The sequence below is a fragment of the Mobula hypostoma genome, chromosome 5, assembly GCF_963921235.1.
Source record: "Mobula hypostoma chromosome 5, sMobHyp1.1, whole genome shotgun sequence".
NCBI lineage: Eukaryota > Metazoa > Chordata > Chondrichthyes > Myliobatiformes > Myliobatidae > Mobula > Mobula hypostoma.
The window spans coordinates 25,059,051-25,076,782 of NC_086101.1; the positions used below are offsets into that span (position 1 = coordinate 25,059,051).

The 17,732-nt window shown below is 50.2% G+C and overlaps 1 protein-coding gene and 1 long non-coding RNA gene across 14 annotated transcripts in view; one reads left to right on the forward strand and one right to left on the reverse strand.

Annotated features, from left to right (window-relative positions):
• LOC134346698 (uncharacterized) overlaps positions 1–1,601 on the reverse strand; it is a 12,345-nt gene extending 10,744 nt beyond the window's left edge. The window contains exon 1 of the long non-coding RNA XR_010017991.1: positions 1,153–1,601. This is a non-coding gene — a long non-coding RNA (uncharacterized LOC134346698). The remainder of the gene's footprint in view (positions 1–1,152) is intronic.
• LOC134346695 (ras/Rap GTPase-activating protein SynGAP-like) overlaps positions 1–17,732 on the forward strand; it is a 663,780-nt gene that overhangs the window by 279,272 nt on the left and 366,776 nt on the right. The gene's annotated exons all lie outside the window — the stretch shown is intronic.

A 17,732-nucleotide genomic window follows, 5' to 3' on the forward strand; every position in this document is an offset into this window, starting at 1 on the left:
TATGTACACATACAGATACATGATCTCATACTTTCACATTCTGTCACACACTTATTAAAGTAAACACATTTACCTACCTTCTACATTCTCCCACGCATTCTCTCAAGCACAGAACTACTTTCCTCTACATTTTCCGCTCTCTTGCCCTCCTCCCTCGCCTCCCTCCTCCTTCCTCCCCTCCCTCCTCCTTCCTCCCCTCCCTCTCCTTCTATTCCCTCCTTCTCTTTCTACCTCTTCCTTGCTCTCCTACTGTACCTCTCTGTCTCTCTCTCTCTCCCCCTTTCTCTCTCACCTGCTCTCACCCTCTTTCTCCCCTCTCTCTCCCTCTTCCTCTCTCCCTGGCTCTCACCTCTCTACCTTGCTCTCCCCTTCTCCCTTCTCTCTCCTCTCCCCCTCTCCTCTCCCCCTCTCCCCTTCTCCCCTCTTCTCCACTCTTCTCCTCCTCTCTCCCTCTCCCCTTCTCCCCTTCCCCTCCCTCTCTCCCCCTCCCTCGCCCCTCCCTCTCTCCCCCTCCCTCCTCACCCCTCTCCCCCTTTTCCCCCTCCCCTTCTCCCCCACTCCCCCATCCCCCTCCCCCTCTCCTCCTCCCCTATCCCCCTCCCCCTCTCCTCCTCCCCTTCTCTCTCCCCTCCCTCCCTCCCCTTCTCTCCCCCTTCCTCCTTCCCTCCCTCCCTCTCTTGCCCCCTCCCTCCCTCTCTGACTCATTCACTATCCAAGAAAGACACACCTGTCCATGGACACCCCCCCAGTATATTTCCCTAAATAATTGCAAAAACATGCCCTCAGCCATGCCCGCTCACTGTTACATCCTAACACGCAATTACAACGCTGTCCGTTTATATGGCCTCTGTAAAGTCGTGGAAACATCCAGGTGTAATACAGGTGTGTGGAACGAGTTGCCAGAGGATGTGGTAGAGGCAGATACGGTTATTGTTTGGAAGACTTTTGGACAGGTACGTGGATCGGAAATGTTTAGAGGGATAAGGGGCCAAACATAGGCGAACAGGACTAGCATCTCGGTCAGTGTGAAGTTGTTGGGCCGAAAGGCCGGTTTCCTTGCTGTATAATTCCCTGGCTCTATGACTTCCCATGGAACCATCAACCTGACCCAGATTCAAACCTTCGCCCAGACAACTCAGAGCAGAAACTCACCTCACTGATCCAGCCGCCGGTAGGAGGAATCCAGAGCCCCTGGGGAAATCCACATGCTCACAAGGCGAACGTGCAGAGTCCACACAGGCAGAGTTGTGATCAAACCTGTTTTGTGGGAGCTGTGCACTGGTGAACTGCATCAGTTCGTCGCCTCACCTGTGCCCAGAAGGAATCGGAGCTGACGGGAGATTCCAGAGAAAAGCAGGAGTGGCTTGGAGCAGGCTTGTCAGACCAGTGAGTCTAATTCTTGCCGAGTGGTCACACAGAGCTTGGCTGCCTCCCGGAACGGTGCTGAGTGATCTCGGACAGTGCTGAGTGATCCCGGGGCAAAGGTCGGTCTGTGCTGTGTCTGAGGGACTGCGTCTCCTCTGCCACCCCCTCCCTCCGGGACTAGATTGGGAGTGTTCCAGCTCCGATCTCCAGCGTGGAATCTGAGTCAATGACCTTCAGACTCGGGAGCCCGGGAGGGTCCCGCCCAGCGAGGCACGTGTCCTGGGGTTCCAGCTCCCTGCAGCTAGGGTGGAGGTGAAGGGAGGGTGACTGCCACCCAGCGGGTGGGAGGCTAGGGGCGGAGGGGAAGGGGGATTTAAACCTTGTTGGTGACATCACAGCCACCGTGGTGTGGAAAGCAGAGCTCAGCGGAGGAGAGCTGTCGCTGGGGGTGAGGGTGAGCGAGTGCCAGGCAGCAGAGGAAGGAAGTATGAGCCTGAGACGTTTCCTGCGGGGAAGGAGCATCTCGCTGAGACTGCGGCATGTCCGACCTAAGCCAGAACACCCGCTCTCCCGATCCCTCCAGATAAAGGTAATGCCTCATCGGCCTCCCTGCTGCTGCTGCACCTGTCTAACCTGTTTGGAAAGCAGTTCAACCTGGCGAGCGAGCACTGAAACTGCCTGATCTGTGCAAGGGTGATCGCCGTTCAGAGAGAGAGAGAGGACCTTCCCCCCTCCCCACCCACTGTCTGATCTGAGAGTACTACAACTCTCGGCCAGAACTGCAGTGAGCTGAACGAATCCATGTGCTGCCCGTGCGAAACTGACGCCTTTTAAACCCTTGCCAGCCCATAGAAGGAAGTAATTCAGCCTATCTTTCCATGCCAACCTACAGAAACCCACGCTCCCCACTGATTGTCTTAGCATCCCTTTAGAACTCAGAACACTCCAGCACAGGAACGGGTCCTTTGGCGCAAGATGTCTATGCCAACCATGACAGCAAAATCAGCTGAAGGATGGATATCAATCCATTCTATGCATATTCCAATGTCTGCCTAAAGGCCACTGTCGTATCTGCTTCCACCACCACCCCTGACAGCCCGTTCCTTAGCACCGACACATCTCTGTTCAAAACATCCTGACGCGCACACTCCCTGCTTCAACTGTATACTGTTTAACGTTTGATAATTACACCCCGGGAGAAAGATTCTGATTATATACGCTGTCTGCAGCTTTCGTAATTTTATAAATCTCTCTCAGCCTTTGATATTCCAGAGAAAACAGTCCAAGAGTGTTCAGCCTCCAACTCACCTTCCCCCGCCCCCAAGATTCCACCCTTCACCCTACACTCTGGGGACAACCTACAGTGGCCAATGAACCCAAAACCCACACCTCCTACTTCTACTTCTCCCTCCCTCTGACTGACCCCCTCCCATTCCTATTCTCACATCTCTCTCTCTCTCTCTCTCTCTCTCTCTCTCTCTCTCTCTCTCTCTCTCTCTCTCTCTCTCTCTCTCTCTCTCTCTCTCTCTCTCTCTCTCTCTCTCTCTCTCTCTCTCCCTCCCTCCCTCCCTCCCTCCCTCCCTCCCTCCTGTCAATCTACCCCCACCTTCTTTGCCCTCTCTCCCCTTCCCCCTCCCAACTACCATCCCCCCGACTCTCCTCCTCTTCCCTCCCCTTCCCCTTCACCCCTCTCCTCCCCTTCCCCCCTGCTCCCAGCTCCCCCCCCGACTCATTCACTGTCCAAGAAACACATACCTGTCCATGGACACACCCCTAGTATATTTCCCTAAGTAAATGCAAAAACATGCTCTCAGCTATGCCTGTTGAATAACACGCAATTACAACGCTGTCCATTTATATGGCCTTTGTAAAGTCGCGGAAACATCCAGGCGTTATACAGGTGTGTGGAACGATTTGCCAGAGGATGTGGTAGAGGCAGATATGGTTATTGTTTGGCAGACTTTTAGATAGGTACGTGGATCGGAAAGGTTTAGAGGGATAAGGGGCCAAACGTAAGCAAACAGGACTAGCATCTCGGTCAATGTGAAGATGTTGGGCCGAAAGGCTGGTTTCCTTGCTGTATAATTCCCTGGCTGTATGACTCCCCATGGAACCATCAACCTGACCCAGATTCAAACCTTTGCCCAGACACTGGGGGATGACTTGCAGAAGAAAGTTACCCCACTGTTCGAGCCGCCCTATGGGAGGACTCCGGAGCACCCGGGGGAAACCTATGCTCACAAGGCAAACGTGCACCTGTTTTGTGGGAGCTGTGCAGTTCTGAGCTCCTCCCTCTCCCACACCTCCCTTTCAATCTGCTTCTCTCCCTCTCCCCTCCTGTGGATGGAAACTGGAGCACCTGGGGATATCAGTTGGCACTAGATAGAACCTGGGTCTCCAGCCACGTGAGGCAGCTCTGTTGGTTTCTGCACCCAGGTACAAATCAGTTTCCTTTGTGATCATTGCCGTTTGAATCTGCCTCAAATAACATTCCAGGTAACTGTCGTGTTAACCAGGGGCTAAACCTGTTGAGTTCCTCCTGCAGCTTGTTCCCTCCTTCAGGTTCCACAGCACTCAGTCTCGCCGGATCCCCTTCCTGCCTGCTTCGTGCACTGATCAGCTCACTCAACTGAGCTCCTTTCATGCAACAGAGGCCAGTGCAGAGGGAAGCCAGGCTGGGGCGGGGGGAGGCGGGGGTGGGGATGGGGTGGCCCATACCCAGTGGGACTCAACTGGGACCACTGCCACCAATTGGATGAGGGGAACACATGTCCTGTGATCTGACCCACTGTCTCTCTGTATCCAGTAACAGGCTTCTCCCTCGCTTCCCCTCCCTCGCTTCCCCTCCATCCCTTTCTCTCCCTCCCTTCCCCTCCCTCCCTCCCCCCCTCCCTTCCTCTCCCTCCCTCCCTCCCCCCTCCCTTCCTCTCCCTCCCTCCCTCCCCCCTCCCTTCCTCTCCCTCCCTTCCCCTCCATCCCTTCCCCTCCCTCCCTCCCCCCTCCCTTCCTCTCCCTCCCTCCCTCCCCCCTCCCTTCCTCTCCCTCCCTCCCCCCTCCCTTCCTCTCCCTCCCTCCCCCCTCCCTTCCTCTCCCTCCCTCCCCCCTCCCTTCCTCTCCCTCCCTTCCTCCCCTTCCCTTCCCCTCCATCCCTCTCTTGCTCTCCATCCCTCCCTCATCTCCTCCCATCTCTCTCCATCCAACACCTTCACCAACCTCCCTCCCTCCTGTCCCACACTTCCACCTCGCTCAGCCTCCCTCCCTTTCACACACCCCCTCTTTCTACCTCCCTCCATCACCCCCTTTCACACCTCCTCCATCCACACCGTCCCAGTGTGCCCACATCGCCCTCTCCCTTCTTCCCTCTTCCCCTGCCCCACTCACTCTGCCCTAGTTCCTCCCTCTGTCAGGCTTCCCCTTCTCTCCCATTCCCTGTACACAGTGTCACTGTGAGTACCCCCAACCCCGGTCCTCAGAAAGCTCAAGCACTCCGTGGGAGTGAATCAGCCACTTACATGCTGCAGCCATTTGACACCACTCGATTTGCCCTCAGCTCACTGAGCAGTATCGAAAGCGTCACCCACACTTTGCATCCTTGCATCCTCCCAACCATCTCAACGTTGCTGCACCTCTCTCATCCCATTCACCTTCATCATCCCTGCTGCTGGGCTCAGGGAGGTCAGAGGTCACTGGTCAGCAAGGCTGAGCCCAGGAGTCATGGGATTGCCATATGGATTGCCGAGGTTACTGGGTGATGGGGCAGTCCTGAGGGGTCAAATGGTGGAACCCTGCCTCTTCGTACACACTGCTTTTAGTGTTTTATTATAATTCTGGTGTAAACCTGGCCCAGAGACAGGGCTTGAGTGTTAACATGGGCCCATGTGGTATAAATTTGGTAAAATACTGGATGAGCCATTCCCATATTTCCTTACAGCCCAGAATGAGTAGGGAATGTAATGGGATCAGTGTAGTACGGTGTCTGATGGTCAGCACGGTGGGCTGAAGGACCTGCCTTCATACTGTTAGCTCCATGGTTGGTGTAAACGAGAGCTGGATGGTTAGCATGGAGTAAGTGGGCCAAAGGGCCAGCCTCCCTCCTGTTCACTCCCTGGATGGTTTGAATGAGAACCATGCAGCTAGCATGGACCAAGTGGGATGAATGGCCTGCCTCGTGCGGCATTTGGTCCATTGCACCTGTGTCGGCCAGTGATTGTCACCATTCTCCCTGTACCCACTTGTCGTGCTCTCAGTCTCCCATTGCCTATTGTGGAGGAAGTGTTGAGGGCAGAAATGGGATTGCCGCTCCCTGGGGTCCTTGGAACCAGGAGCTCCAGCCCATCCTCTGGTCTGTAGCTTGAAACTGGGGCTGACTAGAGAGCAAAGACTGAAGGTCAAGTCAAGTCAAAGTCCTATTGAGTCCAGGTTATGTATAGACGCCATAAAAATCTTTCAGCAACATCACAGGCGCATTGGGTCAGATGTCTAGCGTTCACAAGAAAAGCAGAAGTTAGTTTAAATTATACATGGAAGAACACAACTAAAACAAACAAAGAGCAAAGTGGTACTAAGTGGTCACAGTGTTGCTATACTGAGGAACTGGTTCAGTTTGTGCAGGCTGGTTCAAGAACCGAATGGTTGAAGGAAAGTAGCTGTCGCTGAACCTGGTGGTGTGGGACTTCAGGCTTCTGTACTTCCGGCCAAATGTTAGCTGCAGGAAGATGGCTTGGCCCAGATGGTGGCCATCGTTGTTGATAGACATTGCCTTCTTGAGGTAGCACCTCCTGTAGATACTACCGATGGTGGGGAGGGATGCGTATTGGACTGGGTCCACTAATCTCTGCAGCTTTCTACACTCCTGTGTATTTGAATTGCTGCATGAGACCGTAATGCAACCAATCGGGACACCGTCAACAGGACATCTGTAGAAGTTTGTCACAGTGTTCGGTGTGCGCCTTGCATAAGTGTGTTGTCAGGGGCTTGTCTGGCGACACGTCCAGCCACAAGGAGAAAGATTAGTGGGGATGTCTTTTTCTACCCACAGGGTGGTTGGAATCTGAATCGTAATGGTGAAGTATCGAGATAAGTACTTGAATCACCTAGGTGTAGGAGGTTACGGACTGATTGCTGGTAACCAGGATTAGTGTAGATGGACATAAGGGAGATGGTGGGCTGAGGGCCTGTTTCTGTGCTGTATAAATCTGCAACTTAAAGATGCTAATACCACCGTTAAAGAAGCATTATTTGCAATGTCTGTCCACATGTGAGATACAGCATGGAAGAAGGCCCTTTGGCCCATGAGTCGGTGCTGACCCTTCAGACAACCCACTGATCCCACACTAGACCTATTTAGAAATAAAACCAGAAAAACGCTGGAAGAACTCAGCCAGACAAACAGTATCTGTGGTGGAAGAAGCCGTTAATATTTTGGATTGGGGTCTTTCCTCAGAATTTGGGGGTGGAAAATGGCAGAGGGGGTTACAGTTTCCAGAATTATGAGAAACACACACATAATGCTGGAGACCGGGAAGTATCTAATGAAGAGTTGTGTGTCTCGGTTCGAACGTCGGCTGTTCATTCCTCTCCATAGAAACTGCCTGATCTCCTGAGTTCCTCCAGCACTTTTGTGCATGTTAATATGGATTTCCAGCATCTGCACAATCTCTAGTGTTCCAGAATCGTGTTTGCTTTCCATTTATATTATCCCCACACATTCCCATCAGCTACCGCTAAGTTCTACACCTCACTCACACACCAGGTCATTTACAGTGGCCATTTGACCCACTGGCCCACATTGTGCACTCTAGACCCTAGAGAACTCATTCCAGCTGGATCCCTCTTCCCCCTCCCCACCTCCCTCACTCAACTCAATGCTTCACCTTCCTCTCTTATCAGGCTCCACCATCTGTAGCCAGTTGGCACATCCGCCTATCACTTCACAGCCTCTTCCCCCTCACGTGGCCTCACTCATTCCCCTCTCTCCACCTTCCTGTTCTGGCTCCCCCCTGCCCAGTTGTACTGAAGGGTCTCGGCGAGAAATGTTTATTCCCTTCCATAGATGCTGCCTGACTTGTTGAATTCATCCAGCATTTTGAGTGTGTGTACCTCTGAGCCTCATGTCACTATTTCCACCTGCATCCGCCTAATACCCTCCAGTTCTTGGTTCGAACCCTCCCCCTTCACCACTTTATACTGGACACTCCCCCCCCTCAACACTTACAGTCCAGATGAAGGGTCTTGACTTGAAATTTGCTGTCCACCCCTTCCTCCCTCTGATGCTGCCCGATCCGCTGAGCTCCCCAGCAGTTTGGCTGTAGCTCCGGATTCTGCAGCCTCGCAAACAGGAACACGAGAAATCCAAAGGAACACGCACAAAATGCTGGAGGAACTGGTCAAGTAGGTATTTGGTGAAGATATTTTGTGACTTCACAAATTCTAGTTAAGTGTCTCAGCTCAAAATATCGACTGTTTAAGACCATAAAACCATAAGACGTTGGAGCAGAATTAGGCCATTCAGCCCATTGAGTCTGCGCTGCCATTTCAACATGCTGAATTTATTTTCTCTCTCAACCTCATTCTCCTGCCTCCTCCTGTAACCTGTGACTTCCTTACTATCCCAGAACCTCCACTTTAAATACGTCCAGTGACTTGGCCTCCACAGCCGTACGTGGCAATGAATGCCACAGGTTCATCACCCTCTGGCTAAAGAAATTCCTCCTCTTCTCAATTTGAAGTGAATTTATTGTTTACCCTCTTCCATAGATGCTGGTTGACTTACTGAGTTCCCTCAGCATTTTGTGCATGTGTTGCTTAAGATTTCCAGCATCTGCAGAATCTCTCCTGTTTATGATGTGCGCCTTCACAAAATATCATCTGCCAGCAATTTCACCCCTCCCCCTAAAGTAAATTTCTATCATCACGATATATCCAGCTGTGTTTTAGGAACTCAGAGAGAAATCTCTGATTGGTTGTCATTGGTTCTACACTCTCCTGATGATGGATTGCCCCACACTGTACATTTTTAACTCTTTCCTTCCCCCAAATAAACTGGGTCCAACAATCACTGGGTTTTTCAGCCAAATCACAGGCTGAAGTGGGACAATTTTCTGAGGTGGTGTTCTCTGCCCAAAACATTTTCTCCATGCAACTTGTGAACCGTTCAACTAAAACTAAACCATAAACTAAGCCGGTTGTGTCCCAAAGAGCAGTGAGGAGAGGACTCCACCTCTCTTTCTCATTCATGAACCCCACTGGATCGGTGAACCTGTGGCAGGTCAGAGACCAGAGATCACCTTCCTGTGTCAGGAGGTCAGGAGAGTTAAAGAGGAAATGGAGAATGGCGCAGCAGGTAGGCGCCCAGAGACCTGGGTTTGATCTTGACCTCCGAGATTTAGACCCACTGCCTGACAGAGCCTGGAGATCTAGGTTCGATCCCAACCTCCGGCATTCTGCGTATGTGAATGGAATTTGCACATTCTCCCAGTAACCACATGGGCTTTCCCGGGGTACTCCACACCCCAATGACATGTGGGTAGGTAGATTAATTGTCCACAGTGTGTAGGCAAGTTGTCAGATCTGAAGGGAGGGTGTAGTGTGGGGAAATTAAGTTACCAGGAGGATTAATGGGGGACCACAAGAGATTCAGCAGACGCTGGAACAGGTGCACAAAATACTGGAGGAGCTCAGCAGGTCCTGCAGCATCTGTGGAGTGGAATAAAGAGTCGACATTTTAGCCCAATACCCTTCATTGGAGAATGGACCAGGTGGGATGAAGCGAGAGAGAGTTACCCCAGTTATTTTCCTGAATTGTTGGAGCTTGAATCAGAAGTGTTTGGGAAATACCTGAGCACATATCACAATTCAGTGTCCATTGTTCACTCTGAAATTATTCTTCGACTAAACCTGACTGTCCACAATGGAGTTTTCCCGCCTAGTGCAAAGTCGGGTGGGGTGTTCTGGGAGTGGAGGTGAAGGAGAATACAGTATGTCCCCAAGGGGACACACGCGATTTACAGGGAGCTGAGGCCTGGAATAGATCAGCCTGGTTCACATCAAATGGCTGTGATAGCTTTGAATGGCCGACTCCAGCTCCTACTTGTGCTCTGGTGAGAGTTCCCACGTTAAGAGAGTATGGGAATTTATAAAGAAGGAAATCTTTAGAAAGATAAAGAGCAGGGAGATGATTCAATCGTAGAGCAACACAGCACAGGTGCAGGCCCCTTGGCCCAACCAGTCCGTCCTAACCGAGGTGCCCATCCATCTCGTCCCAGTCTCCTGTGTTTGGCCAATATTCCTCGAAGAACTACTATGCGTGTAACAAAGTGCTTCTTCAATGATACTACTGTACCTGCCACTTCTATTTGCAGCCCATTCCATACCCCTGCAAGAAAAAGTTGCCCCTCGTCCCACTTAAATCTTTCCCCTCTCATCCTAAACCTATGTCCTCCTAGTTCTGGCCTCCCCTACCCTGGGGAAAGGACTGTTACCATCCACCTTCTCTGTGTCATTTCATAATTTTGAACACTTTGGTAAGGTCGCCACTCAGTCTCCTACATTCTAAGGAACAGGGACCTAGCCTGACCAACCTCTCCCTAAAACTCGCTCATCCTGTCACAGAGTGCAGACCTAAAATCACAGGAGTGAAGCACCAAACAGAATCAGGGCAAGGGAAAGATGGTCAAAGATCAAAACATAGGTACCTTATCTGCAAATATAACTGCACTTGTAACAATTCTGGTGAACTCATAGCATCAAGCAACAAATGAGATCTTGGGGTGTGGAGAGAGGAAGGCATTGGACATAGCTAAATAAATCAAAACTAGGTTCTCTGGGGTTTAATGTTAAAGAATCATAGAGCATCGAAACGGTCCCTTCAGCCCATCATGTATGCGCCGGCTATCGACACTGATCTCATTTTGTTCTCACCACATTCCCACCAACTGCTCCCCACCCATTCTACCCCACACCCACATGAGGAGAGCAGTTTACCGATTAACCCACCGACCCACGTGTCTGGGATGTGGGAGGAAACCGGAGCACCCAGAGGAAACCCACACAAATACAGCGCCGGAGGTCGGGATTGAACCTGGTTCTCCGGGGCTGTGAAGCAGCGCCTCTACCCGCTGTGCAGCATGCCGCCCCCACATGTATATAAAACAGAAAATAGAAGCTATGACGGATGTAAATTGTGCCACCTCCCCAAACGCTGGAAGTGAATGAGCAAGCAGTTTCATTTACTCCGTTTTCCTTTGCAAAGAGCATGCATAAATCAGACTTCTTTCAGCTGCCCCTGGGGAGAATTCTTCACAGCTTCCCACACCGGCAGGCTGAAATTTGTTTGGAGCTCATGTACTGACCTGACTACCCATCCTGTGCTGTAGCAAAACTCCGGAACCTTCTGTTCCCAAATGTACATGCACACAGACACAGACACTCATGCACGCACTCACACTTAAACACACATACTCAGACACACACTCACACTTACACAAATACACACACACACTCACACTCTCACACATGTACTCACACTTAAACACACATACTCAGACACACACTCACACTTACACAAATACACACACACACTCACACTCTCACACATGTACTCACACTTAAACACACATACTCAGACACACACTCACACTTACACAAATACACACACACACTCACACTCTCACACATGTACTCACACTTACGCACACATACTCAGACACACACTCACACTTACACAAACACACACACACTCACACTCTCACACATGTACTCACACTTAAACACACATACTCAGACACACACTCACACTTACACAAATACACACACACACTCACACTCTCACACATGTACTCACACTTAAACACACATACTCAGACACACACTCACACTTACACAAACACACACACACTCACACTCTCACACATGTACTCACACTTAAACACACATACTCAGACACACACTCACACTTACACAAATACACACACACACTCACACTCTCACACATGTACTCACACTTACGCACACATACTCAGACACACACTCACACTTACACAAACACACACGCGCTCACACATGTATGCACACTTACACACACATACACTCACACTTACACACAGACATACTCACACAGGCAGATGCACAGACACAAAACACACACACACGTGTGCAAATTGACGCATGCTGTATACACACACACTCGTAACCCACACATGAACAAGCACATGTACACATAGAGGCACCCACACAGACGCACACACGCCACACACTTGCACTCAGAGATACATGCACACAGTCACACAAACACACACACACGTCCATACACACGTACATATACTCACACATGCACACACACGTGCGCACATGCATGCATATGCATTCACACGCGCCACCCACACTCCAAAGATTATCCAGAGCTCCAGCTGGCTATAAAATTATGCCTTATTTTGCAGCGAGATTGAGCTCGCTGTAACCCTGGAGACCTGTTGCTGAGAGCTGTTCTCATTAACTACTTAATCGATGCTCCAGGGATTGGTGTGGTGGAGGTTTTAGCGAGGATTAGAGGCTTGCTTGGTGGGAGCAATGGTTCTCTGTCACTAATTAAACAACGTAACAGTTGGTTCAACTTTGAAACAGTGATGGCCATTTCTGGGGAGGTGGCACCCGTCGTTGCCAGGGTTTACAGCAGGCAGAGAGGCTTCACTGACCTGACCAGCCCCATCCCCAAATGCTGCTGACATTTCAATATGCAGACCCCTTCCCCAGTCCCAGGGACCATCTCCCTTCCTGGGCACACCCTCCCTCCACATTCCCCTCCACCCACATCCTCCCCCTTCTCCACTCATTCTCCCTAGAACACCTCACCTCCATCCTCTTCCCCTCCCCTCTCTTCCCCTCCCCTTGCTTCCGATCTAACATCCACATCCCTGCTCTTTCCACCCCTCTCTCTATCACACCAACCCTCCCCCTCTCCCTTGCCTGCCGCACTCCCCTCGCCCACCTTACCATTCACACTCCCCTTGTCTTCTCTCCTCTCCCATCCATTTTTACCACCACCCTCCCTTCCCCACCCCCTCACACTCCACACTTCCCTTGCCCAACCTCCCCTCCTCTCCCACCTTTACATCCACTCTCCCCCACTCCCTCAGCATCCCCCTACCCTCGCCTACTTTTGTCCCCTGTTCTCTCCATTCTCGCCATTCCCCCTCGCCCATCTACCCCCCCCAACCACTTCACGATATCCTCTCCACTCCTCACTCACAGTGGTGCCCCTCCTCTTCCACCTTTCCCCAACGAGCAACCTACACATATTGTTGCCCATCCGTCCACAGCTCCTCTGCAACCCTCACCCTGCACTCCTTGCCGTGATCGGCCTGGCCATTCTCAGCTGCACTCACAGCTGGATTTTTTTTGCCGCTCCTGGTCCCATTGTCATGCCTAGTCTTCATTGATCCTCCAGGCAATTCTACCCATTTACTATGTGCTCCCCCAACCCAGTGATTCTACAGGCTCTTCCTTCCATTGCTCCCACCCTCCCTCCTGGCATTCTGTTTTCTCTCCCACCTGCCTCTCCCACAGTTCCAGTGACCTGGGTTCAATCCCAACCTTCGGCATTGTCTGTGTGTAGAGTTTGCATATTCTTCCTGTGACCACCTGGATTCCCCCCACATCCCAATGACGTGTGGTCCAGTGGGTTGATAAACCACTGTAAGTTGTCCCTGGTGTGTGGTGGAAGCTGGGGGGAAGTGGACAGAAATGTGAGGAGAGCAGGTAATGAGGGAAATTGGAGTGGAATTGCCTTGAGAGCTGGCATAGACTCAATGGGCCAAACAGCCTCTATGTTGTAAGGTAATTAAGAGAGTGAGGGTCCTGACCAGGGGTTCCACAGGGTCTCGTTTCTGAGAACTGTTTGCAACCCAGGCAGTTGGTGCATACACACTGCAGATCAGTCATCACAAGGGCTGTACATGTCAGGCATTCATAACCTGGAGAGTCCTGTGTATCACTTGAAAACTCTTGAGGTTCGATCCTTCAGCAGTCTTAGGAACACTTCCGTTAGGCCACATTTGTGCAGTGCTGGTCACTCCATTGCAGAGAGGATGAGAAGGCTTTGCGCAGAGTGCAGTTGAGGTTTAGCAGGATGCTGCCTGGGATAGAGGGCTTATGCTATGAAGGAGAGGTTGGACAAGCTGAGCTGTTTTCTCTGGAATGGCAGAGGCTAAAGGAAGATCTAATAGAAATACTGTCTGTAAAGTTTTGAGGGTCATAGATTGGGTAGACGATTTTTTCCCAGGGTAGAAATTTCTAGACTATTTCAAGGACTCCGTGTTGATGTTTAATATTCAGTGTGTTATTCGCTCATTATCTTGCTGTTTGCACAATTTGTTCTTTTTTCTGGCACTTTAGGTGCTCAGTATTTTCTTTGAGTGGGTTCCATGATGCTTCTTTGTTTCTCATGGCTGTCTGCAGCAAGACTCATCTCAGAGTTGTGTACTACATACATACTTCGATAGTTAACATACTTTGAATCATTGAAATGTCGAATACTGAACGACTTGGGTTTAAGGTGAGAGAGGGAAAGACTGAAAGAGTTTTAGAAGGCAAAGTCTTTTTTTTTTGAACAGAAAATGCCAGGATTTTGAAATGTGATTTGGGGGGTGGTGGTAAATGCAGATAGAATGGAAATGTTTGAAAGGTATTTAGACAGGTGAGAAATAGAGGGTTGTGGATCATGACCGGGCAAATGGGATCGGGTTGGTTGGTATTGTGGCTAGCACAGATATGAAGGGCTGAATGGTTTGTTCCTGTGCTGTACTATATTAATTGTAAATTGGTTCATTATTGTCACATATACCAACGTACAGTGAAAAACTTCTGTTCTACATGCCTTCCATGCAGATCATTCCATCACATTAGTGCCTTAAGGTAGTATACCTATTGCAGAATAAAGTATTGGTTACGGAGAAATTGTAGTGCAGGCAGACAATAAGCTGCGAGGTCATGCTGAGCAGGTGAAATTTAAATTGGTAAATTGATTAATTGTTATACCAATGTACTCTTGTATTCTATGTTTTGGGTGTGCATTGTGAGGTTGGCACTGCCATGGTTAAACAGACACCAGCGAGTCAATGACCCACCCGGTTGCACACATTCACCTTGAGTCGATATCTATCTGGACAGCTCTGCAGTTATGTTGGGGACCTGCAGGTGGCAGCACAGCCCTGCCAATGACAAGTCAGCTCAGGTTAGTTTAGTCTGGTATATTATTGCTGTCACATATACAGTGAAAAACTTTTCTTGCATACTGTTCGTACAAATCACTTCATTACACGGTGCATTGAGGTAGTACAAGGTAAATCAATAACAGAATGCAGAATATAGAACAACTTTGGAGACAGTGTAGGTAGAAAATAACATGCAGGTGGATTATGAGGTCAAGAGTCCATCTGTTCATAATAAGGACCATTCAATAGTCTTATAATAGCAGGGGGGATTGGTAGAAGTAGTCCTTGATTGTGGTAGTACGTACTGTCAGGATTTTGCACCTCCTGGGGAGAAGACAGAATGTTGGTGGGTTGGGTTTTTGATTATCCTAACTGAACCATGGGGAGGAGGCTGGTTTCTGTGATGTGTGGAGCAGTGTCCAACAACTCTTTGCAGTTCCTTGCAGTCATAGACCGAGGTGTTGACATGCCAAGCCATGATGAATCCAGATAGGATGTGTAGGTTAAAGGTGACATGCCAAATTATTTTTAGCCTCCTGAAGAAGTAGTGAGCTTTCTTAGCTTCTGCGTGGTTGGACCAGGCTATTGGTGATGCTCACTCACTCCCAGGAACTCGAAATTCTCAACTCTCCCAACCTCATGTGAATGAGTATGTGCACTGCCCCTCCCCCACTTCCTGAAGTCAATGGCCAGCTCTTCTGTTTTGCTGACATTGAGGGGAAAGGTCATTGCCATGACACCACGTCACTGGGCTCTCTATCTTTTTCCTGTACTTGGACTCATTGTTATTTGAGATACAGCCCACTGTGATGCAGTCATCTGCAAACGTAGATGGAGTTAGAAGAGAAAGTATTCATACAGTGATGTGTGTACAGAGAGTAGAGGAGGATGCAGCCTTGTGGTGGAGGTGTTGCTGCCTATCGTTACTGATGGCAGTCTGCGGATCAGGAAGGCAAGGATCCGGTTGCAGAGACAGACCTGGAGTTTGGTGATGAGTTTGCTTGGAATTACAGTATTGAAAATGGAGTTGTCATCAACAAGCAACTTTCCAATGTAGGTGGCTTTACTGTTGAGATGCTCCACAGGTGAGTGTAGGACCAGGGAGATGGTGTTTACCGTAGACCTGTCTCAGCGCTGGGTGAATTACAGAGAGTCAAGGCTGAGCCTGATTTTAACCTCCTCAGGAAGCCTGGAAAGTTCTTGCTCTGGAGGGAGTTGAGCGAAGGTTCAGCGGATTGAACAGTGGGACGGTGGGGTTTTCCATTTACAGTCGTGGGGATTCACGCAGGAGGAGAAACTGGGTCAATTATTGCAGAATGTTCAGCACAGGAATGGGTGTTTCGATACAGACCTGCCTGTTGAAACTGATCCCATTCTGTCTGCACATGGTCTGAATCTCTCCACACCCTGCCTATCCGTGCGTAAATGCTTCTTAAGCACCGCTTCGTAGCTGCTTCCACCAGCTCCCCTGGCTGCACGTTCCAAACACTTAGCTCTCTCTGTTTAAAAACCTTGCCTCATACATTTCCTTTAAACTTTCTCCCTCATGTTCCTTCACCTGGGAAAATGACTCCAACTATCAACTCCATCTATGACTCTTAATTTTGTAAACTTCTATCAGAACTCCTCTCAGTTTCTGACACTGCAGAGAATATGACCCAAGTTTGTCCAACCTCTTCTTAGAGCTAATACAACATTCTGGTGAACAATTTCTTCACCCTCTCCAAAGTTTCTACATCCTTGGTGTAATGGGGTGAGCAAACTGCGCACAATTAGGCCTTGTTTCACTGGAGTTTAGATGAATGCAGTGGAATTCCAGGCACAGATAAGACAGGCAGGCTCAAGGAGTCTACATCTGCTCCTATCTCTTATCAGAGAGGAAGGATGTTCCTGATGTCCAAGAGATCAGGACCAGGGTTCACTGTCTGAGGACACGGACTGAGCTAATTAAGGCTGAGAGGTGGAGTAATGTCTTCTTCCAGATTATGGGTGAACCTGAGGAATTCTCGCACAGAAAGTTGTTAAAGCCAGATATATACTAAATATACTTCAGAAGGAGTTAGATATTGTTCTGGGAACTGGAAGGGTCAAGAGATGTTGGGTGGTGGGGGAGAGCTGGAACACAGGGGTCTGTATCTGGATTACCAGCCACATTGACCACCAACGCTCAGGAATTGAGTTCCTGATTCCACCTACTTTCCAGATGGAAAATCCTTCCTCAGATTCCCTCTCAGTCTCCCACCCAGTATCTCAAACATCCACCCTCCAGTTTTAAACCCCTCCCCCCCGCCCCGCCGCTATGGGAAACCAGTTTTCACTCCCTGCCCGATCTGTGTCCTTTATCATTCGGTACACCTCGTATCAGGTTCACAAGGCCCTCCCTCCCTCCCTCTGCATCCTGGATTCCAAGGAAAACTAGTCCAACCAGTTCAGAGATAGAGAAGGGGTTACAGAGACAGGGAGGGGTGTGGGAGCTGGAGGAGATAACGGTTACAGAGTTAAGGAGGGATGTCGGAGCTGGAGGGGAGGTTACAGAGGTAAGGAGGGGTATGGGAGCAGGATGGGAGTTAAATAGATAGGATAGGAGCTGGAGGAGTTTGCAGAAAGACAAGAGTGTACAGGTTGGAGAGGTTTACAGAGATAGGGAGGGGTGTGTGATCTGGATGCGGTTACAGGGATAGGGAGGGGTGTAGGAGCTCATGGGAGTTACAGAGATAGGGAGGGGGTAGGAGCTGGTGGGGGTAACAGAGATAGGGAAGGGAGTAGGGGCTGAAGGGACAAGTGTAGGAGTAGGAAGGTTGGAGAGATGGGGTGGGTGTAGTGTCTGGAGGGGGTAACTGAAAGGGAGGGATGTAGGTGCTGAAGGGGTTACAGAGATAGGGAGGGGTGTAGAGGCTGAAGGGGGATATAGAGATACGGAGGGGTGTAGGAGCTGAAGGGGAAAACAGATTAGGTTTAGGGGCTGAAGGGACAGGTGTAGGAGCTAGAAGGTTGTGGAGATTGGGATGGGTGTGGTGTCTGGAGGGGGTAACTTGAGAGAGGGAGAGGTGTAGGGGCTGGAGCATTAGAGAGAGGGGAGAAGTGTAGAAGCTGGAGGGGTTAATGGGGAATAGGGACAGGAGTAGTGGCTGGAGGGGCTTTGAGAGATAGGGAGGTGGA